Below are 6,568 nucleotides of genomic sequence, written 5' to 3'. Positions count from 1 at the left end.
TGACACAGCGCCCTCCGGTGAGCTGGGGTGAGGGCGCCAAGTACCCGCAGGGCCCCTCCGAGCGGGTGGAATGCAAAGCCGTTCACGCCAGGAGCAGTCAAAGGATGAGGGAGTAGAAGGAGGGTGCTGCCTCTCGCGGCCGTGGCGGCCCGTCCCCCTGCATGCGGCTGACAAAGCTGAGGCTGGCGTAGCAGCTTCACATGCCAGGTGGACAGCTGGGGACCAAGGGAGTGGCTGTGGGCGCCTCCTGAGAAAAGGCCCCGCGGGATGGGTTGATCCCTCAGCACCTGCTAGCGCATGTGGATTTTATAGTGTGACCCTGAGCTATCAAGTCATGAGGGTGATGACGTTAAAATGTCATCACACTTGAGCACTTAACTAAGTGCCAGTCCCTATTCTCAGTGTACTAACAGCTTCAGTCCCCGTAAGGCACCTACGAAGTGGGCGTGACCATTATCCCTACTGAGAACTTAGGAAACTGAAGATCGAAGTGATTGTTGCACAGGTACGGTGAGCGGCAGAGCCCGGATGCTGACTCGGGCGCCCGCCCCCACGGCTGGCGCTCGGTTATAACCTTGCTGCCTCTCTTCAAAGAAAAAGATATTGGAATATGCACCCTGGGCTCCATTCGAAAAGGTAGAAAAAGACATACTCTATTTAGAAACTCTTCTGTCTAAACACACACACACACACACACACACTTTGGTTATGGGAACACGGACCCATGTGCACCCTGGTTTCCTGACGTTGCAGCAGTGACAAGTGTTTACCATCTCCTGGGTGTCAGATCATTAGGTACTTGTAAAAAGTAATATCCACGGAGCCACTTTGAAATGGAGTCCAGCTGCCGTCCCAGAGGCGCTGCCTTGGGAAACTTACTCCTCAAGCCTTTAGAACCCTGAAACCGGGCCAGGTGGCCCTGGACAGGGCCTAAAGCACATTGTGTCCCAAACGACTGTTTGCAAACATATCGAGAAAGCAGTTAGTGTGATTACTGCACCGATGACTACAGGACTGAAAATTAACAACATGCTTTAGAATTAGCGTCATTGTCAGCTTATCTGCACCCATAGAAATGCCTTCCTTCTATTGATCTGTCCTTTCCCTGCTCGTAAATAAATACCCCTTGCCTTGGCCTCCTAATGGGATCGCTATTTGGGCTGATGAATCGGTGCCTCCTGAATAGCTATTCGTTTGGATCTCAAATAAATGTTTGTTGCCGCTCACTTTGGCCTTTTATTTTTAGGTTAACAGTACCATGATGTATTTATTTAGGACACTGTAACTCAGAGAGGCCAAGGGACGTCCCTAATGTCACCGAATCAAGAAGAGGCAAAGCTGAGATCTGCCCTTTCACCTCTGACTTGGAAGCCCGATAAGGCGCTTGAATTGGAATTAGAAATTTTCCTTTGGTCCAGGAGGAGAGGCCAAGACGTGGCCGGGGGCCGGGGCCTGCACTGGGCTGCAGGAGCTCTGTCTTCGGCCCCTCCCAGCACCATCTGCTCCAGACCCCAGGGCTCCCACCTGTCGTTTCCCGTGATGAATGGGCTCCATCTGCTCCTTTTGCAAGCTCAGGGAAACTGAGGCCCCAGGGGCTGAGTGACGCGTCCAAGGTCAGCGAGGGCCGCCCAGCAGCCGGAGGTGAGCCCCGCCTGCCCCAGCTCCCCGTCCCGGTCTGGCGCAGCCCACAGAGGCAGCCCGGCATATTCTTTTTTCCCTATTTCTTCTCCCAAGTCTGTGCCCTTCGGCTCCCCTGGGAACAGGCTGACATTCACTGTGATTAGCTCGCTTCCCCCTCTCCCCGCAGCCAAGAGCTAATTGTCCTGATTCCCTTCCAAGAACGGTCTCTCTGAATAGCCTTCGCAGGCACAATTAGGCAGGTTCAGCCTGGCTTTCACACTCCGCTTCTGAAAAAAAATCAAATCAGCCAGGAAGCGGAGCCTCTCAGAAGTTCTCTGAGAGCTGCTTTGTGCGGGGAACAAAGCGCACACGTAATTACCTACTCGGCTGATGAGCACTGGACCCCAGGGCCCTGTGGGCAGGAGAGCTCGACCCGCAAGGACCCCATCTCTCACCTGCGGGGGCGGCTGTTCGTGGGCTGTGCTATGCAGGGGGCGTGGAGGGATGATGCCCCGAGACCCCCGCCCCAGTCAGGCCTGGCTGGCCGTAACCGCAGGCCATCGGTCCCTGGCCTAGAGAGCTCCAGCCGTGAAGTGCTGAGACAGCGGACGCGTTGAGAGCAGCAAGTCCAATCAAGTCATCATTGTAAGGATAAGGATGGAGCGCCGAGGCCGGAGGGGGGAAGCGCCAGGCCCAAGGTCACGCAGCAAGTTCAAGCAGGGCCTTGATGCGAATGCAAGTCTCCTGCGGGCACTCCCGCCTCGTGCCCACCACGGGACGGTTTAAGATGTAGCTTGGCCAGAAGAGTCGGCGCTTCAAGCCAACTAAGGAAAACCATTTTCCCCCACTAAACTGGTGCACGCATCAAACGGATGATGGGCCGAGGAAGCTGTTGCCAGTACTTTTCCTGGGGACAGAGAGGGGGGTCCTTTATCTCCATGTGGAGAAACGGGGTCCCAGAAGGAACGGGTTCAACTCACACGGCCCATAAATAGCAGCGCTGAGACTCATCCCCTGTCCCCTGACTCCTGGGCTCACCACCGATACCGGTGACCCCCCCATCCCCCAAACACTGTATCTAATGAGACGGCATCCTGATGACTCAGAGGAGCCCAAGCCGTTGGCACAGCAGCTCTAAGCCATTCCACAAGCCGAAAGCTTCACAGGGCCTAGATGCTTGAGCGACCGGTCCAAGCGAGGGGACTCCGGCTGTAATCCAGTCCTCCCCTCCAAGCTCTGTGAACCCAGACAAGTCCCTCACTTGCTGGCACCTCTGTCCTTCACCTGTAAGACAGAGACGTTGCCACCCACCTTACGCGGTTGGGAAAGTGCCTGGTTCAGGCCGCCACATGGCACGCGTGCAGCGAAGGTCATGCCCACGAGTGCGTATTCGGTAAACACCCCATTCTACACCTCAGACAGCCATGCTGGTTAGCAGCCAGTGAAGGCTCTGAGAAGTCCTGCAGGAAGGAAGCCCGGTGAACTGTTGATTCCTAAACCTTGTTCCTCCTGGAGCTGTGTTTTCTGGTTGCACTATTAAAATTCTGCTTTGGAAAGCGTCGCTCTGAGCCATGCTTCTCTGTGAGGTCCTCGCGGGAAGCCCTGGAGTCTGATCTCGGTATCGGCAGCAGAGGCTGGCCTGGGGGCTGGTGACCTGAACCCCACAAGGGACCTGAGGGGGCTCCCGAGAATTAGACGCAGGAGTGGACACTAAGAAAACTCTACCAGCCAAGGGGAACATGACCTTGAACATAAAGATGACAGGCACAGATTTATCGACCCTTTCCGGTGCCAGGACAATGTGACAGTGTCGCATGTGTCACCCCCGCGTGCTCTCAGCTGAGATCTGCTGTTGCCATTTTGCAGATGGGGAAACTGTGCCCAGAAAAGTTAAATGACCCGGGTCCTCTGTGCCTTGAGTTTTTTATCCACAAAATCAATGTAATCATCCCCATCTCAAAGGACTGCGGCAAGGATTAACATTATGAAAATGACTCGGACTAAACGTGGAGACATTTATGAAAATTACCAGCACGGTGTCTGACGCAAGGCAACATGCAACGTTTTCAGAAATGCGTTCGTTCATTCATTCACTTGTCACTCCTTTCATTCCCTTATTCCTTCGTTAATTCGTGCCCGTGTTTATTTAAAATAAAAGGCCAGCTATGATACCTGAGACTCCAGCAGTGGGCACCCCATCCGGCCAAGGCATTGCAGGTCCCCGTTAAAACACGTCACCTTCCCCCTCCCCTCCTCCTGTCAAACACAGTCCCTGGTAGACACATCCCAGGGAGGTGCAGACAGTGAGATACCGGAGTGGGGTGGTCGGGCTGGACTGTGAGTGTCGAGTCGTCAGAGGGAGCCCGAGACAGGGAAGAGAGGAGGTGAGGGCTGAGCCCTGGGGCCCGCTGGTGTTCAGAGGCTGGGAAGCGGACAGGACCCCGCACAGGACCCCGCAGAGGAGATGGAGGAAGGGCGCCAGCGATGCTCGCGGGAAGCCCAGAGGCCGTGGAGGCTTCCAGCCGCACGTGCTGCCGGAAGTCACGGAAGACGAGCACCTGGCATCGTGAAGGCGGCTTGAGAAAAGCATTTCGAAGGTGAAGAGGGGACGAAAGCCAGAGCTGGCTGCAGAGAAAAGGGAAGCGAGGAGCGGGCAAGACCTAACGCATCCTACTCAGCTTTCCAAGCTCAGCTCAATGCCACCGCCTCCAGGAAGTCTTCCCTATGGCCCTCTCCCTTGTCACTTAAGGCTGTCCCCACCCGGTGAGCCAGGCACTCCCAGAAGGCAAGGACTGTGCCTTTGTCACCCCTGCATCCTGACATAATAGGTGCTTTGGAATTCTTAGCTCTTCTCTCTTTTCAGATGGCAGAAGGAAATTCTGACTTTCTAGAACTCTGTCCTCCCGAGTAATGAATCACTCCTCCCCAGACAACTGTCGTCTTTCTGTTGCTGTGAGATTATTAGTGTAATGATGAGACCTAATATTGCATTAATTTGGTTGCGAATTATTTGTATTGTCACAGTCATTCAGACGGCGATTGCAATTTTGTTTTAATTTAATCTAGCTCCTTGTGCATTCTGTCAAAACTTCCGAAAACAATGTTACACAGATCCTCGTTCCGGAACAGACTGGATACCAGCTTCGTGGAATTTATAGAAATCTGGCCTGAGCCACCGTGGCCCAGAGTAAGAAAACACAAAGACAGCAGAGGCAGACGGGCGAGCCTGTCGCCCCCACCTCACACACAGGTGGCTGGTTCTCCAGCCCCCGCAGCCCCCTCCAGACCCCGAGGGCCTCAAGGAATTTTTTGGGGCAGGGGTCTCCTCTCTGCCACGCAGGGCTCAGGGCGACGCCCTGCACGTAGCATGGCTGTGCTCAGAAAGTGTTGGAGCCAGCACGGGTATCAAGGAAGGACTGGCCGAGGCCCTCTCCGCACTTTCCAGCACACGGTGGGGGACAACCTAGATAATGTGGGCGTCTCCCCAGCTTGCATGGTGACTCCGGCCCCGGCTCCAGCTGCAGAGGCTGGTGAAAAGCTGGCGAAAAGCCTGGGCCACTGGAAGTCATCTGAGCTTCACGGTCTTTGTGCTTGAACTAAACATGACCTTTTGCTTTCTAAGTTGCTGGTGGCAGGAACTGCCTGGTTGTCCCCCTGGTTGCTGGTGGCAGGAACTGCCTGGTTGTACTCCGAGAGCCTCTGGGAAGCACGTCCCCCTCCGTGACCCAGCTCAGAAACCGCACTGCCATGCCAGAGCCAGCACACAGATTAGCTTGCGGGAAGACTCACATCAGCCGAGCTCACGAGGCTGATGTATACACCAGAAGCCACATGTGTCACTGACAACGAGCAACCGAGCTGACAAGGACAGGACCACTTTCCCCGAGATGCAGTCTTCCCTGCCTCTGCCTCTGCCGTACCAGCCTCTCCCTGGGCGGGGCTCTGGGGCCTAGGTATCCTGAGGCTCCAGGCACAGTGCCCTCGCCTGGCCTTTGGCCCTCCTGTCCTGCTCCCTGCAGTAGCCTGGGCTGTCCTGGTCCCCAACGTTGTGGGGGCTCAGGCCCCGCCTCCCATCACCTGGCCAAGCCCACTGCCCGGTCCCTTTGTACCTCTCCTCCACTGCAGCCCCTCGCCCTCGGGCGCTGGGCCGGGAACAGGGCCGGCAGTGGGCTGAGCTCAGACACGCTTCTCTCTCCCTCCGGCATTTTGTCCGCCGCCTCATTCCAGAGTCCAAAACGGTCTCTCGCACGGTCGAAGCTCAGCAAACAGTGAACGAGTGGGTGGCCTCAGACACGCTTCTCTCTCCCTCCGGCATTTTGTCCACCACCTCATTCCAGAGTCCAAAACAGTCTCTCGCACAGTTGAAGCTCAGTGAACGGTCGGGTGGCTGAGCACGGCCTTGCTCTAGCCCCTCTCTCGTCCCCAAGTGAGCACGTCCCCAGGAAGCAAATGGACCCTGAGCGGGGTGCTGACCCCAGCCCTCCGGGTGACTCGGATGTGCCTGATCCCAGAGGGAACACGCCCGGCCACCCCACCACTGTGGACCCTGCCCCCGAGCCCGCCCCCTTAGGTCTGACAGGCCTGGGAGCCATTTTCCCTGTAAAGAAACTGGATCCCAGAGGGAACACGCCCGGCCACCCCACCACTGCGGACCCTGTCCCTGAGCCCGCCCCCTTAGGTCTGACGGGCCTGGGAGCCATTCTCCCTGTAAAGAAACTGCACATCTCTGTTCCGTTATAAACTGACTTAAAACTTAGCCGAAGTCTAGAAGGGCAACTTGGGGTGCCTCCAGGGCTCTTCCCATAGACCCAGGCAGACTCCAGCTAGAACCAAACCCTTGGAGAGCAGTCGGGGGTTGGGGTGCTTTGGAGTCAGATGGTCTGTCCTGTGTGACTTCGGACAAAGTGAACAACTTCTCTGGGCCACAGATAACATAATTACATCTTCC

At 56.1% G+C, this 6,568-nt stretch overlaps 1 long non-coding RNA gene across 1 annotated transcript; it reads right to left on the bottom strand.

The window, feature by feature from the left end:
• Window positions 1-1,220: 1,220 nt before the first annotated feature.
• LOC112478495 lies at window positions 1,221-4,918 on the bottom strand. Its single transcript, XR_003045870.1, has 2 exons — window positions 2,932-4,918; window positions 1,221-2,527 (listed from the first exon to the last, which is right to left on the bottom strand). It is a non-coding gene; the product is annotated as an uncharacterized LOC112478495 (long non-coding RNA).
• Window positions 4,919-6,568: the final 1,650 nt, after the last annotated feature.

The sequence above is a fragment of the Pteropus alecto genome, unplaced genomic scaffold (genome assembly GCF_000325575.1).
Source record: "Pteropus alecto unplaced genomic scaffold, ASM32557v1 scaffold61, whole genome shotgun sequence".
NCBI lineage: Eukaryota > Metazoa > Chordata > Mammalia > Chiroptera > Pteropodidae > Pteropus > Pteropus alecto.
The sequence above is the reverse complement of the archived record's forward strand: the minus strand, read 5'-3'. Positions and strand labels throughout refer to the sequence as shown.